At 41.5% G+C, this 17,511-nt stretch overlaps 1 protein-coding gene across 3 annotated transcripts in view; it reads left to right on the top strand.

Annotated features, from left to right (window-relative positions):
• The first annotated feature begins 962 nt into the window (after nucleotides 1-962).
• Nucleotides 963-17,511, top strand: part of TAOK3 (TAO kinase 3) — a 182,738-nt gene continuing 166,189 nt past the window's right edge. The window contains exon 1 of one of the 3 annotated variants that reach the window (XM_047827793.1): nucleotides 963-1,096. The gene's annotated coding sequence lies outside the window, so the exon portion shown is untranslated. Of the gene's footprint in view, nucleotides 1,097-10,277; nucleotides 10,422-10,702; nucleotides 11,036-17,511 lie in introns of those variants that run through there. The other 2 variants (XM_047827794.1, XM_047827795.1) reach the window with 2 other exon arrangements.

Here is a 17,511-nt window from a genome sequence, read left to right as displayed (position 1 = left end):
AATCATTAAAACATGTGGCCCTGAAAACGAATACGCTGACTAAGCGTGCTGAAGCCTACCGCGCAGTTCCTGTTCCCACAGTCAAAACGATTATCAAAACCCACAAACTGATTATTTCTAAAGTTTTGTCCTTGTACCTCCCAAAATGGGCCCCATCAGTATTGAATGCTTACTTGCTCACAGTATACATCCAGTATAAAGATTTTTTTTTTCCCCAACAGCTTTAAACTGACGTCTGTCGAACGCAACATAAGGGCAACTCCCTTGCCAAGGATATGAAAACAATTTAAATCCAGGAACTATTTACAAGTTCTGGGTGAATAAATGTTAATATTAACCAATGGCAGAATTTCTTAGGAAGCTGAGCAATAGTGGAAGAAAGAGGACCTCCTCAAAGGCTCTTCCCTGGTGGTTCCTGGGAAGCCCAGGGGTCCTTGGCCTCTGGGAGACTCCCAAGAAAAGCAAAGGCGCAGAGGAGTGCCACGAACTTTGACCCCAGCCAGCACAAACAAGGCTGACCGCACCCCAGGCGGGCCAGCAGGGTAACTGAAGTTGCGAGGTCTTCCGCGTCTGAGGAAACCCCGCCCCGCTCCGCCCCGCCCACCGCCAGCTCCGCCAATCCTCAGGCGCCATCGACCGCTCGGCTACCCAGGCACCTCCAATCAAGCACCTATATCCGGCCCGGGGCCTGGGCCCCGCGGTCAGGGGAGGTCAGTAGAGAGCCTATCGGAGCCAAGCTGGGGGCGTGGTCGGGGGCAGGGGGCGGGCGGACTGAGACCGCGGGGCGGAGCGCGCTCTGCGCAGTCGGGTGCGATTGGCCACCCCTGGCAGGAGCCGCACCTCGGACAGCAGCAGCGGCAGCCGCGGGAGGGTCCGTGTGGCGCCCGGCGGCGGCGACGGCGGGGTCCTGCGTGACAAGAGTGGGACCAGACACCGAGACCGCGGGCGGAGGTCCGCGCGGCCGTACCCGGCACTGAGCGGCGCGACCCGGGGATCCTCCGGGGGACGAGTGGCTGAAGAGCGACTCGGGAACAAGTGTGCGAGAGGAAGCGGCGGTGGCGACGCCGGGCCCGGGAGTGGTGACAGCAGGTCTGAGGTGAGAGCACCGGGGCGCGGGACGGTGACAGAGTGAGCCGAGGTGAGGGGACCCTGGGCGGAGTGAGGTCGGGAGGACTCGAGCGAGGACAGTTCGGGAGCGGGTTTGTCGGGACTGGGGAGAGGGGACTCGGAGAGGAGCGCGCAGCGCGGGTCTCAGCGGGGACCCCGAGAGGGCTTGGGACAGCGGGTCCAGTGGAGGGGGGCGTCCCCCAGAGGGCTTGGGACCTCGGGTGTGAAGGGAGGGAGGGGACTCCGAGAGGGGCCGGGACAGCGGGTCTCAGGGGAACCCCGAGACTGCTTGGGACAGCGGGTCCGGTGGGGAGGGGGGTCCCCGAGAGGGCTTGGGGCAGCAGGTCTGACGGGAGGGACCCCCGAGAGGGGCCGGGACAGAGGGTCTGGGGGCGGGGGGTGGGAGGGCTCCCGAGAGGACTTGGGACAGCAGGTCTGACGGGAGGGACCCCCGGGAGGGGCTGGGACAGGGGGCCTGGGGGGGTGTCTCCGAGAGGGCTTGGGGCAGCGGGTCTGATGGGAGGGACCCCCGGGAGGGGCTGGGACAGGGGCCCGGGGGGGGGGGTGTCTCCGAGAGGGCTTGGGGCAGCGGGTCTGACGGGAGGGACCCCCGAGAGGGGCCGGGACAGAGGGCCTGGGGGGGGGGGGAATGTCTCCGAGAGAGCTTGCAAAAGCAGGTCTGACGGGAGGGACCCCCGGGAGGGGCCGGGACAGCGGGTGTGAGGAGGACCCGGAGACGAGCTTCGGAGCGCGCGAGTGGACGTGGGAGAGGGGAGCGAGCCTGGGTCGGGGTCGCCGCGCTGAGTCAGGGACTGCGGGCAGCGCAGAGAGAGGGGACGCGTGCCACCCGCAGGGTCTGCAGTCAGCCGACCTCCTCGAGGGTGGTGTGTGAGACGTGGGACAGCCCGAGCCCTAGTGAGTCCGTGGAGCAGGGATTATGTAATGACACCTCTCCCAAGTAGAACGCAAGGGCCGGAGGGTCTGGCAGAAGCGCACAGATGTTGGCGAGAGCCAGAGGCCGCCTGCCCGACCTCTCGTTGGCCCCTTGGCTTCCCATTTGTTTCTCCGAGCTTGGCGTGGATGCCTTGAAAGCGAGGGGCTCCCTGACCTTGGTAACCTTAAAACCAGGACGTGAAAAGTTGGAGAGGGCTTCTCCAACTCACTACCAACCAGTTGAAAGGGAAAGGGATCCTTTTGGAGCCCCGTGTGGGATGGTGATGGTGATAGACCCTGCATGTCTCATTTTAGCTCAAGGAGCGAGGAAACGTTTTTAGGTTTAGCAGCACTTTGGTATCACTGTTTACAATGCAGGTTCAAAGGAACCAGACACTAAGTTTTGACTGTTTAGCTTTGCTGTGCTGGAGGCAGTGGGAAGGTCAAACTAAATTTTGAAAGGAGGTATTGGAGTCGCTAAGCTAACGGCACTTTGCAATGAGATTTCTCATCCAGAAAAAGCCACCAAGACTGAGCTTCAGGCACAGTTCCAGGACTAGCTAAGGAGAGAGATAAGCCTATTTAAACCAGAAACTGCCCTGGTAGGAGGCAAGGGCGTACCTATTAACATGCTGAAACCAACAGCCAAGAGCCAGAGAGGGTGGAAATTGGGGGGCAGCCTCCTACTTTGACGGATGTGAAAGTTAAACCAATGACCAGGCTAGTCGTTGGCAATACTTTGGCTATGTAAATACTGCCCTGACTACCTTTCACGTGTTCCCTTGAACGCACACGACTTGTTACAGTTGTACCCAGTAGTTTGGCATTTGAAATTTTTAATCTTTTTCTCTGGGTGTTGTTCCTCCTCACCCCTTCTCTTTGCCACTGATTTCTGTTTTTACAGGAGCAGACTTAGAAACGGGATGGTTTGGGGGAAATAATGGGGAATGTCATTATCATCTCACGGTTAGATATTTTCTTTGTTTCTGGTTTAGAATGTCTTATTAGAAGCTTTCAGGGGCACCTGGGTGGCTCAGCCGGTTAAGCGTCAGACTTCAGCTCAGCTCAGCTCATGATCTTGTCCGAGCCCCGGGGCTCTTGTCCAGTTCGAGCCCCGAGTCAGGCTCTGTGCTGACAGCTCAGAGCCTGGAGCCTGTTTCAGATTTTGTCTGTCTGTCTGTCTGTCTGTCTGTCTCTCTCTCTCTCTCTCTGCCCCTCCCCCACTCGCGCTCATGCGTGTGCTCACGCCCGCGCGTTCTCTCTCTCTCAAAAATAAACACTAAAAAAAAAATTTTTTTTAAAGGAAGCTTTTGCTGTGTGTAATAATTGGCTGTTTCAACGGAGGGGGAAGACCTTATTTCCCAAAGACATAATGGAGAAGGCTTACATAGAACTGCCTATTCAAATCCAAGCCAGAAATTACTGAAGTCACTGTCATCAGGGTGATAGTAAATAGAAGACCTAAGGTGTGTTAAGTAGGATTATTTCATGTTAAATTTATTTCTCCAGAACCCTCAGCCAAATAAAGTAAGAAATAAAGTTCGTTAATGCAAGAGGTTATTTACAAGGGGCAATGTCTTCATTATGTAGCGCACATAACTTATGACATGGTCTGTGGAAGGACTGGGAATCTCAGTACCAATAATTCTACAAAGTAATAGAAACGTCTGCGCAGATAAGCTCTTTGATCATACTTGTTAGCTCATTTCTGACTGGTACAAATGGTAGCCTCTTAAGACAAAACATTTAATTCCTTATAAGAGAAGAAAGTGTTCTGATACTCCCCTGAGTGATGACCAAAGCAGTCATTTCAGCCACATTACATTATGGTGCTGATCCAGAAACCACGAAGAGAGATTCATTGTAACAGGGTTTTTAGTGATAGAAAGGGCCTATAGTGACTTTTTATTACTTGGGGTGATGAGTGGGTGGGTAGGAATTCTGTGGGAATTTATTTTCATTAATTTCACAAAATAAAACTACACTACGAGAAACTATAAATATGTGAAGTCATTACATCTATGTTCATTTATACTGTTTCTTTTCAGTTAGGGGCACCTGGGTGGCTCGGTCAGTTGAGCATCTGACTCTTGATTTTGACTCAGGTCATGATCCCAGGGTCGTGGGATCCACGCTGAGTGTGGATCCTGCTTAAGAGTCTCTCCGTCTGTCTCCCCCTGCCCATCTCTGTCTCTCTCCCCAGCTCACGCGCTCTCGCTTTCTCTGAGATAAAAAGAAATAAATAAAAATTTAAAATACACATGTACTGAAAAGAAGAAATTAAGGAGGAGCCTTCCACTTCCATATGAACTGTGGTTATAGCAACCACATAATTCAAGTCCTTGTTGGTCTGCAGTTCTCGAACTGTTCTTACTCTTTGTTTGGCAGGATTCAAGGACTACCCACTAAGTATAATACCCACTTTACACTTTTCTTTACCACTTGAGAGTACACAGTCAAACCATTGTCATCTCAGAGTCTGCCTTGATATCTAATTTGTTTTCATGTTTAAGCCAACCTGAAAAATTCTCATTGCTTGCCGGTGTTCATATTTGTTGGTTTCAGTAGCACAGGAGAACGAAAACTATTGATACTTTTATTTTAGAGTCTCAGTTAAAAGGCTCTTTCCTTCATAAGCTTTTCCTCTAGTCTTTGTTTCTTCCCTCCCTGCAAAAAGAAAACAGATTGACAGGCAGAAAGAAAGTCTCTCTCTAAAAGTTTTTTTTGTGACTTCCCTAGAGGAAGACTTCTTTTCAGTCTTCGATGAGATTCAATGAGCTCATCTTCCATGATCCCATCAACCAGAGAGGACAGTTTTGAATTAGCATTTTTGAGTTGTGAGATACTGTGCAGTTGCATTTGAGCTTAGGGAGTTTAGGTTGTGATTATTTAGCTTTATCATCCATTTAATTGGTTGCTTTGTTATTTATGAGAATATATTAAAAATTTGTTACCGTTTAGTAAACTCAGACTGAGAAAAAAAAACAGAACAAGTGGTATCTATCAGTCTAGCTATCATTAAAGATATATTGAGTTTATGGGCCAAAATGTGATCTAACTCCTTTCTAAGCTATAGGCATCGAATTAAAAGCAACAACTATTTAGAATTTTTAGGATAACCAACAGGGATTACATTGATAAATTATCATTCCAGCTTTATGTTAAATTTACCTAAATTTTTTTTTAATGTTAATTATTTCAGAGAGAGAGAGACAGAGACAGAGCGTGAGTGGGGGAGGGCAGAGAGAGAGGGAGACACAGAATCTGAAGCAGGCTCCAGGCTCCAAGCAGCCAACACAGAGCCTGACATGAGGCTCGAACTCATGAACTGAGCGATCACAACGTTAGCCAAAGTTGGATGCTCAACTGACTGAGCCACCAGGCGCCCCTTACCTAAACATTTTATAAATCAACCTAACGTGGTTTTTTTTTTTCCCATCTGACCTGAGATTTGATAAAAGACATCGAATCTCAATTATTTCTATCTTACAAGAGAATGATGTAGGGTCCCGTTTCTTGATTTGTTAACACAGATCAACCGCCTGTCCATTGTCAGCTATTCCACACAGACATATTTTTCATCCCCAGAGCGAGTGAGAAAGAGAATATGCCTTGGAATGGACATTTTATTCCTAGGAAAACCTGTTCCCATTAAACAAAGAGGTGTGGCCCATGTAGCATTAGGTACTAATACCGAGAATTGACATGCTGGAGTCTAGTCTTTGGGACCCTTTCCACTTCACCTGTAGCCTCAGTGAAATAATGGATAGCAAATTCAACCACACGATGTACATTTTGTTACATTTAATATTATAGTGAATTATCAAAGTGCCCACTGGAAGATTTCAGTTTTATTTTCATCCACTATTTCTGATGGACAATGGGATAAACCTTTATTTCCAGATCAAAGTAAGAGTCTGGGCACTATGCATTTATTTTCATATGTTTTAGCTTCTAATGACACTGGCTTATGTCCACAACAATCAAGGCTCAGGACAATTCAAATAGATTTTGTTTACCCATTACAATAGATGTCACTAACCAAGGCAGAATGCTTTCTTAAATAAACTAATAATCTAAGTAGTTTGGCAGTAGACACACAAAATAGAATCATAGTTCATGGCCAATTTTCCATTCTGTTGTGAACATTCACCTTTACTTTTTGAAGGGTATGTGTGTAAATACTCAAATATTTGCAAAAACCACATATAGTTTTCATTTATTTTATTTTTTTAAATATAACTTATTGTCAAATTGGGTTATATCCAACACCCAGTGCTCATCCCAACAAGTGCCCTCCTCAATGCCCATCACCCACTTTCCCTCCCCCCCCCACCATCCACCTTCAGTTTGTTCTCTGTATTTAAGAGTCTCTTGTATAAAACCACATGTAGTTTTTAAATGATCTAGGTCAAGAATTAATAGCACAGATAAAAAATTACACTATTATGCTTCCTGTACCCTTATGTTTCTATTGTCTCTTGTGTAAAAGTTCTCTTCTGTCATTGCATACCAGTTCCTTGTTGACACCTGCTTGTCTTTTAGCAGCCAGTGAGCACTTCGAGGCAGTGAACTGCTAGGTCTTGCTCATCCTTGCATTTCCCCATTCCAAGTTTAGTACCAGGCACAAAGTATGAAGGATGCTCTATAAATGTGAATTGAATGAGTGAATGGATTAATGATGAGCAAATTAGCAGATTATCTTTACGTTCACACCTTGTTTCTTACACACCGAAAGAGACAGGGATTCAGTTGGAACACGTGAGTGAATGTTAGCATTATCTATCTCTCGTATAAGAAACAGCATGATACATTGGAAGGAGAAAGGGCCTCACGCTCAGGCAGACCTAGGCATCTACTTTGGCTTTGTCACTATGCCAGCTGGTTTACCCTGGGTAAGTTACTTAAGTCTTAAAGCTCTCAATTCTCTCATCTGCCAAATAAGAATACATACTTCACAGTCTTCTTAAAAGGAATAAATGAAGCAGTTTACGTAAAGCGCTAAGCACACTGACAAGCACATGAAAGTGTTTAATAAATGGTAGCTGCCTGTTCATTTAATCACTCAAAACAATTTTTTTGTTGTTTTTGCTCTACTCCCAGCATCTAATCAGTTGCTGAATCTGATGGCTCCTGACTCCAAAAAGAATAATTAATAGATTCTCATATAGGGAAATTGAGACAGGGTAAATGACTTCCCATGGTCAGACAGACAGTGCAGACTTGACCCCCGCGACCTAGATCTGATTTTTCAACTCACTACACTTTCCACTTCATACCTCTCAGTGTTCCAAGAAGGAGCTAACGAGGCCCTTCATGAGGTGCTAGGGAAGGACGGCTGTGACAGTCTCTTCCAGTCTCCTTGGCATCCTTCTGATACACACTGTGGCTCTCTCACTCTCCCTAAAGCACAGCTCTGATTTTGTCATTCACGTGTTCAAAACCTTTAGTAATTCCCCATGGCCAGATTTATCAAACTGTCTTTCAGTTTCTATTGCTCCATAATCCGTGTGTGTGTGCGCGCGCGCGCGCGCACACACGAGAGCATGTGTATCCTATGCCCCCACCAGACCAGCCTACTTACTGAGCACTTACTGACTTGACATCTTCAGGTCTTTTGTTGCTGACATTTCTCTTCCCTAGAATGCCTTCTGCTTTTCCTTTTTCAGACCTACCTCTCAGGCCATCTTCCGTGAGGCCTTTTCTGATCATCCTCCTTGCTACTCTTTCCTTTAAATTCCTTAAGTACTTTGTGTATTTTCTTATTACATTAATATTCTCTCTGATTTTAAATGATAGGGTTCATACTTACCTTTTCTAGGTGTCCATCTTTTTAATCTTGAAAGGACAGTGTCTTACACATCTAACCAAGTATCTTGCAACTAGTATCTGCTCAATAAATATTTGTTGAATTGTATTAAATTTAAATACTTAGTTTAGGTTCAAAAGTAATATTTAAATATAATTATTGCTGCCGGTGAAGAGAACAGAAATAATTCCTTTTTTAAATGTTTGTCTTGAGAGAGAAAGAGAGCAAGAAGGGGTAGAGAGAAAGGGAGACAGAGATCCCAAGCAGGCTCCACACTGTCAGCACAGAGCCTGACAGAGGGCTCGAACTCACAAACTTTGAGATCATGACATGAGCCAAAATCAAGAGTTGGACGCTTAACCGACTGAGCCACGCAGGCGCCCCAGAAATAATTCTTAAGTGAAGAATTCACTTCTGACCCTAGCACTTGGTAAAGTCAATGCCAGTGCTAGCAAGTATTTGGAAACTTGTATGTTCATATGCAGCTTGATAATATTCCCTAAAGTGACCTTTGACTCTGAGTATGTAGGATTTGTTACTTTTGTTTCCTGATGATGTTTTCATCTATAAGGAATGAGTTCTAACTTCCTGTCTTTGGAAGTTTGTTTTCCTTTCTCTGGGTATTAGCAACAAATAAAATAAGATTCCCTTTCATTTGCAACAGAAGGCGGTTGGAGGTTGTTCAATTTGAGTCGGAGGTAGAGTCTGGGAGAGATCTAATACTCTGCTCTTCGAGAGCAAAGTTCCTTACTTTGTGATATAATTTGCAACTGTGAGCAAGTACTTATTGTTATGTCTACCTTCCATGTTGTATTCTTCTCCACAGTGCTTACTACCTTCTGACATACCAAGTATTTTGTTTATCTTATCTTTCCACCCTACAATGTAGACTATGAAAGCAGAGATTTTGATTTTGTTCATTGCCGTATTCCTGCCTGTAGAACAGTGCCTACCATGTAGTAGGTGCTCAATAGATATTTGTTCAATGACTAAGTAGATCAGTTTGTCTTTGGTAATTCCTCCAATTTGTTGGCTAAAATTTAGAAGATTTTGTTATTTTAAATATAGGAAGTAAAATCCTGAGGAAGTGTAAGGCATAGCTTGGAAGAGTAGAGTTTACCTGTATGTTTTACTGTCTCTGGGTTTTACATTTGTCTTTGAGCAGACATGATTTTAATATATTTGTGTTTTATTGAACGCAAACAAAAGCCATTCCTACCACCACACCATATGATTGTGTCTCAGTCTGGCTAAAATCTAAGAAAACTGTTTATCGTAACAAAATCTAATGGATAAGACCAAAATTATAATAAAATTCATTACAGGGGCATTAGCTCATTAAAGGCACTTCACTTTGTTTGTCTTAGGTGCTAATTTTAACCTTGAAAATTGGTCAGATCAAGCTTCTGATATTGATTTGGGGTTATCAGTTTTCTGCATGTACAAGTAATTTGATTTGAAATGTGTTTTAAGCCTGAATTAGAAGTACTTAGTCACTGGTGACTCATGGTGAGAAGTTTTTCCTTTTCCCTGCTGGAACATATGCCATTGCCTCCAACCTGGCTTTTTTGAAACGTTGAAAATATAAAGAATCCTACTTTTATGTACTAGGTTCTGGAAAAGTTCCTCTAGGTTTAAGGTGGTGGCCTTAGTGACAATATTTTTTAATAACGAGCACTACCATTGACTTTCCAAATATCTGTACATTTTTTTTTTACTTTATGGGAATTTTCTCATCATATATGAAATTGTCAAAAGTCTACTAGATAGTGTGTGAATGACCACAAGGACTTTGTTTTGTTCATTATTTTTTTTAATAATTATTTTCATGTTTGTTTATTTTTGAGAGAGAGAGCACAAGTAGGGGAAGGGCAGCAAGAGAGGGAGACACAGAATCTGAAGCAGGTTCCAGGTGCTGAGCTGTCAGCACAGACCCTGACGCATGGCTTGAATCCACGAACCATGAGATCATGACCTGAGCCAAAGTTGGACGCTTAACTGACTGAGCCACCCTGGCACCCCTGTTTTGTTCATTATTGTGTTCCTGGTGCCTAGAACAGTGCTTTGTACAGAGAAAGCAATTTACATATTCGTTGAGTGAAGTTGCATATATTCTTAATGATAGCACATCTTAGAAAAATAATGAAAGTCTGTTGATGTAAATTTTCTCCAGCCCTGTTGAATTAGCTAATCGTCAATTTACAATCAACCAGGTTTGGGAGGCTCTTGAATTAGCCCAAGGTAGTTCTGCCCTAACAGCTCTTAGCATTGATTGTGCCAACCTGAAATCTCCCTTAGTGGTTCACTTGCAAAAGGAAGAGTAAATCGGCAACACCCATAGGCACTTGCACCTGTGGGAACCAATGGGCGTCCTAACAGGAAATGCTTTCAGCTTGCAATACCCATAGTAATGTGCAGCACCCAGGTCATGCTGTTTTTATCTGCAGTTCCTTATTAGGACTGTACAACGCTTCTTGAAGTTTTTAAATTTATGTTTAAAAGAGAATGATCTTTAAATTTGAGGAATAAAATGTGAATGGTTATTTTCCTCTCCCTCATTATCAAGGAATTGGTGAGTTGTCCTCCTTTGAGTTCTTTACCTTCTAATCTTGTGTCCCCTGAAATGTTCCTCTAGCACATGGGGAGAGGGGGAATGGAGAGTACATAAGTGTAATTAAAACTTACACTAGTATTATTATCAATAATAATGGGCAGTTCTAATATTTACAGGATACCATAATGGTAGGTATTGATAGAATTTCATAGATTTTTACCTAAGATTTGTTTAGCTCGAGTGAGTTTTCCTCTTTTGTAGGGACTGGGGAAAAAATGTCAGGAAAAGTTTTTAGAAACTTCTTCCCAAAATGTCAAAACATAAAGCTGTATACATTAATGTAATGCTGTTAACGTTAGCTATCTGACCAGGAAGTACTTTCTTTAAGCCTCATGTATAAAACTGTGTCTATAATAACTTCCTTTCTCGGAATGAAGGTGCTGATAGCGTGGTGGTGTTCTTACAACTTAAGCTGAGCTCAGTTTTATTTTTCCTAATGAAAAAGTGGCAGCTTTTTAAAGAGAGACATCTCTGGGGCAATCTTAACTTACTGTTGGAGCTAAATAAAGAATTTTTAAAGTATTTAATATGTCGGATTGGAGATGCAGGTCGTGCATTTGAGAAGATCTACTGTGAGTAAGCTTTGTGTTTTGTTTTACATTTAGCGTCTTATTATAAATATGGTTTGTGTCTAAACGTTGTTAATAAACTATTTCTTGAATTTCGTGTGAATATTTATGGCCTTAGCTCAACGTCCAGCTGAGAGTAATCAACCTCAAATATCACTGGATTCCTGTGCTCTATTTATTTTAATTTGTAGTTTGATATTCTACAAATAAATAGTGGGAATTTTTTTCAGAAATTGTTTTTTTTTTCTTCTAGATAAGTGAGGTAAATGCTGAGCTGCAAACAAAATATCAAAATCTTGTCAGAAGAGTCTTTTAAACAAAAATTTTAAATACAATGAAGGCTATTTTTGTTAAATGGGTGTAGTTTGTGCTTGTGATTGATACTCCTGTAAAACAGTGTTTCAAAATGAAGCTACTCAAAATGGCACCCTATTCATCCTAGAGATCTTAAAAAAGATCAAGGCCATGTCCCAATTTTCTTCTTTCCCAGCAAGGGAAAATAGGATAGAAAGCAGAGCAATTTCTTGAATGTTATACCAAATTTACAGACAGAAGAGTCAGAAGATTTGATCACATTTACCTTGTTTTATAATTTTTTTGTTTTGTTTTAGTACATAAGGTTATTTACTTATTAAAGTATAAAAATATCTTATCCGTGAGGTAATAATTTATGGGACTACTCTAGTCCATAAAATGAAATTAGATGAAGTAGGAAAGTAAATAATTTTTTTTAACAGCTCGTGGTTTTTATGTTGAAAAGTTAATGCAAAATATTTTATAAGCCAGGAAAGCTACTTTAATAATTTCTTTACCAATTTTACTCGCTCTTAGAACAAGGTTTAAATGAAATGTATATAATCCTGACTTCCAAACTCTTAATACTGTACGTGTTAGATGTGTAAATTAAAGTCTAACAATTGTACATAAGGATGCATTTTCATTCGAGAAGCATTGCCGTGGATGTGACCAATTTGAGGCCTCTAGCCTTCTGATATATAAATAAGGAAATTAAAACTTTCAAATAATCTTTGAAATGTGATGGTATAGAGCATGTGGGTTTTTTTTTTTTTTTTAATTTATGAACGTTAAACACTTTACAGTTTATGTTTCAGCTTTTATAGATAGGGAGGCCTTTTATAGATTGTTATATCAGCGCTCCACAAACATCCCAGTCATCGCTTGCATAGGGGTGGGGCAGAGGAAGTAGGTGGGGCTTCACAGTAGTGACAGATTATTGCAGATTATATGGCTGCCTGCCAAAGCGCCACTGGTTGGAAGAGTGGAAGTTACTAACTGCATCTATTAATTTGTACATGTTTTATTTGTAACCATTTAAAACTGCTGGTTTCATACACAGGTGACAAATGTTAAACTTTGAATCACTTGACATCTGCTTAATGTTCGGTTCACCTTGGTCGTATTCCTTGCACAGTCTGCCAAGATCACACTGACCATTTTGCGGAAGACGGTGTGTTAGCAGAAAAAAGGGGAGGGGCGCACAGAACTTTAAACGATAACTGCTTTACTCTCTAGTTAAAGTGTTGCAGGGTTAAAATGTAAGGTGTCCCATCATGCTTAGGCAATTTATATAAAATCCTAATAAAAACAATCATGCCTTGTGAATGAGTTTGTAGTTTTCGATTGTATTGGTTCGGTTTGAAATTGAGATTCCTACTGTTGCAACATAAAAGGAAGCTTTGTAGAGGAAATATGACATCTTTGCCCAGATGCATAAAGAGGGAATTAACAGTGGGGAGTTATTATTAGAGGGGTCTTCTTATGAATATATTTTATGTACTGAGAAGTATCTCTCAAAGTTTAGTTTCTATTTCAGGGTCACTGGCAGAAGTTAAATAGGTTGCTCAGTTGGATAGTCTAATAAAAAATTACTTTTAAAAGCATTTTGATGTCACCAACCAGCCTAGTTAGTCTTGATCTGGCTGATCTCAGTGATAGCATTTTTAAAAAATGTAACCAAATTGAGAAGATACTGAGATGCTGTGAATACCATCAAATAGCCATGTAATATAAGTGTCCTTCTAAGAGAGAGGCCAGTTAACTTTGTTCCCTAGCAGTGTCCCACTGTCCTTCAGGAATAGAGTGCACTGTTTTCAGTATAAGGAAAGCTTAGAAGTGAGTCAAGGAACCTGTCCACTTGTATCACTGACAGTTATTAAATGTTCCTCCTTAACTCTTTTACACAGGGAGTAACATGTCCAGGTTCCTTATATCTGTTACTTTTGGTTTCAGTAACATATGTTTGGGGTTTGCAGTATAATAATTAACAAGAGCGTATCAGATGAGCATGTCTGCCACATGCAGCTCACTAACTTTGTGACCTTATACAAATCCCTTAACTCTTGAAGCCTTGGTTTCTTCAACTGTAAAATGGACACAATCATAGTAACTACTTTAGGGATTGTTGTGAGGATCAAGTGAAATTATGTATTAAAGGAACAAGTTTGCGCGTTGTAAAAGAAGAGCTTGGCGATGGGCGCCTGGGTGGCGCAGTCGGTTGAGCGTCCGACTTCAGCCAGGTCACGATCTCGCGGTTCGTGAGTTCGAGCCCCGCGTCGGGCTCTGTGCTGATGGCTTGGAGCCTGTTTCCGATTCTGTGTCTCCCTCTCTCTCTGCCCCTCCTCTGTTCATGCTCTGTCTCTCTCTGTCCCAAAAATAAATAAACGTTGAAAAAAAAATTTTTTTAATAAAAAAAAAAAAAGAACTCGGCGAATGATAGTAGCTATGGTTACTTTTGCCGTTTTGGGACATTTCAGTTCTTATTCACAGTTCTACCCGAAAATGGTCGTGGGAAGATAAATAAAACAATACATACAATAATGTATAGATAATAGAGTCATTCTTACCATAGTAGAAGTATTTAGGGAGTACCATGGGAACACATGAATGAAATCTACATATCTTACCTGTTTACTCCTCTTACCACGTTATATACTGCCCATCCTAAGGGGAGAGGGGAAGCAGGGGAAGAGTTGACTGTAGATTTAAGTAATTATTAGTATAAAAAATTAGTGAATGTGCCAAATTTAGCTTTAGTAACATGTGGCTGGGGTTTTTTTTATATGAAATTTATTGTCAAACTGGTTTCCATACAACGCCCAGTGCTCATCCCAACAGGTGGAGGGTTTTGTTTGTTTTGGTTTTTTTTTAACTTTTTTCATGTTTGTTTACTTTTGAGAGAGAAACAGAGCATGGGGTGGGGAGGGGCAGAGAGAGAGAGAGAGAGAGACACAGAATCCAAAGCAGGTTCCAGGCTCTGAGCTGTCAGCATAGAGCCCAAAGTAGGGCTTGAACTCACGAACTGTGAGATCATGACCTGAGCTGAAGTCAGAGGCTTAACCTGCTGAGCCACCCAGGCCCCCCTGTTGTTGTTTTTCACTTCTGAGAATTTCCTCCCAATTTGATATAGCTCAGCTTAGGAAAGCAACATGGCAAAGTGTTGATTTCTTAATTTATTTTCTCAACAGAATTTGTTCTGACTGGATCACTATCATAAAGTTAAAAGTATGTCTCAAGATTTTAGATCAGCTCAAAAAAAGTTAGGTTTTTTAGGGGTGTTGGTTTGGTTTGGCTTTATTTGGGTGGAACTAGACAATAAAGAATATATACACTTGAATATAAAGAAGAATGTTTTTGTTTTCACTGTCTTAGTGTCGGGGGTTTCATATCCTGTAATGGGTCAGTTAACTTTATGTATTGAAAAATAACCAATTGTTACATAAGCAGACTTTCATGGGGCTGTGTTAACAAAGCAGATGTGAAATCTGGGGGCATCTATGGTAAATTCACCAAAGAAAGCAATGAAACTACTTATAGGGTATTTGAAAGACATTTAAGCTTTGTGAATATGTTTTTAGTGTTGGAAATATCCAAGTCTTAATCTGTCGTGCAACTTCTTTACCCAGTAGGCAGCCGTTACATTAGTCTGTGTCTCATCCCCGCTTCTGGTACCCCCTAATTTTACAGTCTCAAGGCCCAGCACACTGCCACTGGAAGATCTGTGTATCTCTGTGCACCTGTCTTACTCAGACCCTTATGGCCTCATTCCTGGATTACCATAGCTGCCTTCCTTCATTTCTATCTGTTTTTTTCCAGCTCATCCTGATGAACCTTCTTTAAATGCTACTCCTCCCCTTTTCAGAAAGCTTCACTGGTTCCATGTTTGCCACCACATTAAATCTAACCTCTTCTGCCCGACTTTCAACGCCCTTGCTAATCTGTCCCACACTACTTATCCAGCTTCATTTCCTATGTTCTTCGCTCTTTCTGCTCTATTGAGGTCAGTCTGTCTCTGCAACACACCATAGTCCTCAGAGTCTGCGCCTCCTGTACTGTATCTACTTCACTCAAAAAGCCCTCCTTCTCTCTGCCTATTCAAATTTTACCTTTTCTTCAAGACCCTGTGTAAAGTTTCACTTCCTGTTTGAAGTAAACTCAGTTTTGCTGCAGAATCCCAGATTTTTAAGTTAGCAAACCAGTGAAAGAAAATGTGCATAGCATCTTAAATCATTCAGTTTTACCTTCACTAATGATGTAAACATTTTGAGTACAAGGACCACATCTTACACTTAAATATTACACGGTTCCTCGAAGAATTCTGAGGCACCTGACCTTGATGTGAAGGAAAAGAAAGTAAATCTATTTCACTCTGCCTATCTAAAGTAAAGTCAACAATCCTAATATTGAAGAGACATGAATGTTTTTCCAATTTGGGTCAGGTCTGTCACCTCACTTAAAGAAAAATGTGAGGCAAATGAAGACAGTTTTATAACTGAATATAGATTGACATGTTTCCTTTATGAGAAACGGTGTGTGTGTGTGTGTGTGTGTGTGTGTGTGTGTGTGATTTTATTTCCTTCATTAATAGCCAGCTGCCCTTGGAGAGGTTTAGTTTTGATATTAACAACTTTCCATCCTGTCACTGTAGATTAAATATGACCAATAAGTTTTATGTAATCAAGAAGTATTCTTACCCAATTCGTTAAGTAACCTAAGTATAAATGCCTACTGTGTATAACGTTAGGCTCTGTGAAGGGATATTGAAGTTACTTATATATATGATCCCTAACCTCAAAAACTGTTAAGGAATTCTATTAGGGAAAACAAAATATATACTCAAAGCTTAAGCATAACAATACTTGTTACTTCATTTGGATGTCTGTTGTTTTAATTCTCAATGAGTCTCCTCTCTTTTGAAATAATACATGCCTTCCTTGTATTGATGCCAAAGAGCATATAGGACAAACAAATGAAAAAAAATTTTTAAGCAAATTCCCATTGTTATTTTTCCAGTTTTATTGAGGTATAATTGACCTGTAACATTCTATTAGTCCAAGGTGTACAGCATAATGATATGAGTTATGTATCTATTGTGAAATGATCACCACAATAAGTAACTGACACCATTCACCTCACATAGTTAAACTTTTTTTCCTTTGTGATGAGAACTTTTAAGATTTACTCTTAGCATCTTTCAAATATACAATATTATTAACTATAATCACCAGACTGTACATTACATCCCCAGAACATGTTTATCTTATAAGTGTTTACCTTTCCACCACCTTCTCTCATTTTTCCCCACCCTCTACCACCTGCCTCTGGCCACCACCAATATATTCTCTGTGTCTATGAGTTCACTTTTTTTTAGATTCCACATGTAAGTGAGATCATACAGTGTTTTTTTTCTCTGGCTTATTTTACTTAGCATAATGCCCTAAAGGTTCATCCATGTTGTCACAGATGGCAGGATTTCCTTCTTTTTTAAGGCTGAATAATAATCCACTGTATACAGATACTGCATTTTCTTTATCCATTCATTCATTGATGAACCCTTGAATTATTTCCATGTCTTGGCTATTGTAAATAATGCTGCAATGAACATGAGAGTGCAGATATCTTTTCAAGGTAGTGATTTCATTTCCTTTGGATATGTATCCAGGAGTGGCATTGCTGGATCATGTGGTACTCTATCTTTAATCTTTTGAGGAACCTACGTATTGTTTCCTATAGTGGCTGCACCAGTTTACCCTCCCACTATTTTTTGTACATGCCTTCCTTTGTATTGAGCATAAAGGACACCGAGATGTCAACTTTTAAAATACAGAATATTTTACATTTGTGAAAGTATGGATACTTGGAAATGTCTAGTCAGTGCTTTGGATTTTGTGCTGATGCTTGGTTTTGTATACTACCTTTTGTCGCAGAGATCAAGGTTAAATAACTCTGTAAAGTACTATTAGTGTCCACAGGATAAGTGCTATAAGTCCAAGATGCCATCCATATATAACAAGAAAAGCTGCTTAGATAACATACCAATGATAAAAAGTTGAAATTATGGACTATTCAATACAATTTAGGATTTTTAAAAATAATTTTAAGCATGCACAATAATAGTATTTTTCATTTATAAGGGGCTTTAGAATTTATGTAATGATTTCACATTATTTCATGAGTCTCAC

This window comes from Prionailurus viverrinus, chromosome D3, assembly GCF_022837055.1.
Source record: "Prionailurus viverrinus isolate Anna chromosome D3, UM_Priviv_1.0, whole genome shotgun sequence".
Classification (NCBI taxonomy): domain Eukaryota; kingdom Metazoa; phylum Chordata; class Mammalia; order Carnivora; family Felidae; genus Prionailurus; species Prionailurus viverrinus.
Note: the sequence above shows the minus strand (reverse complement) of the source record. Positions and strands in the feature narration are given on the sequence as shown.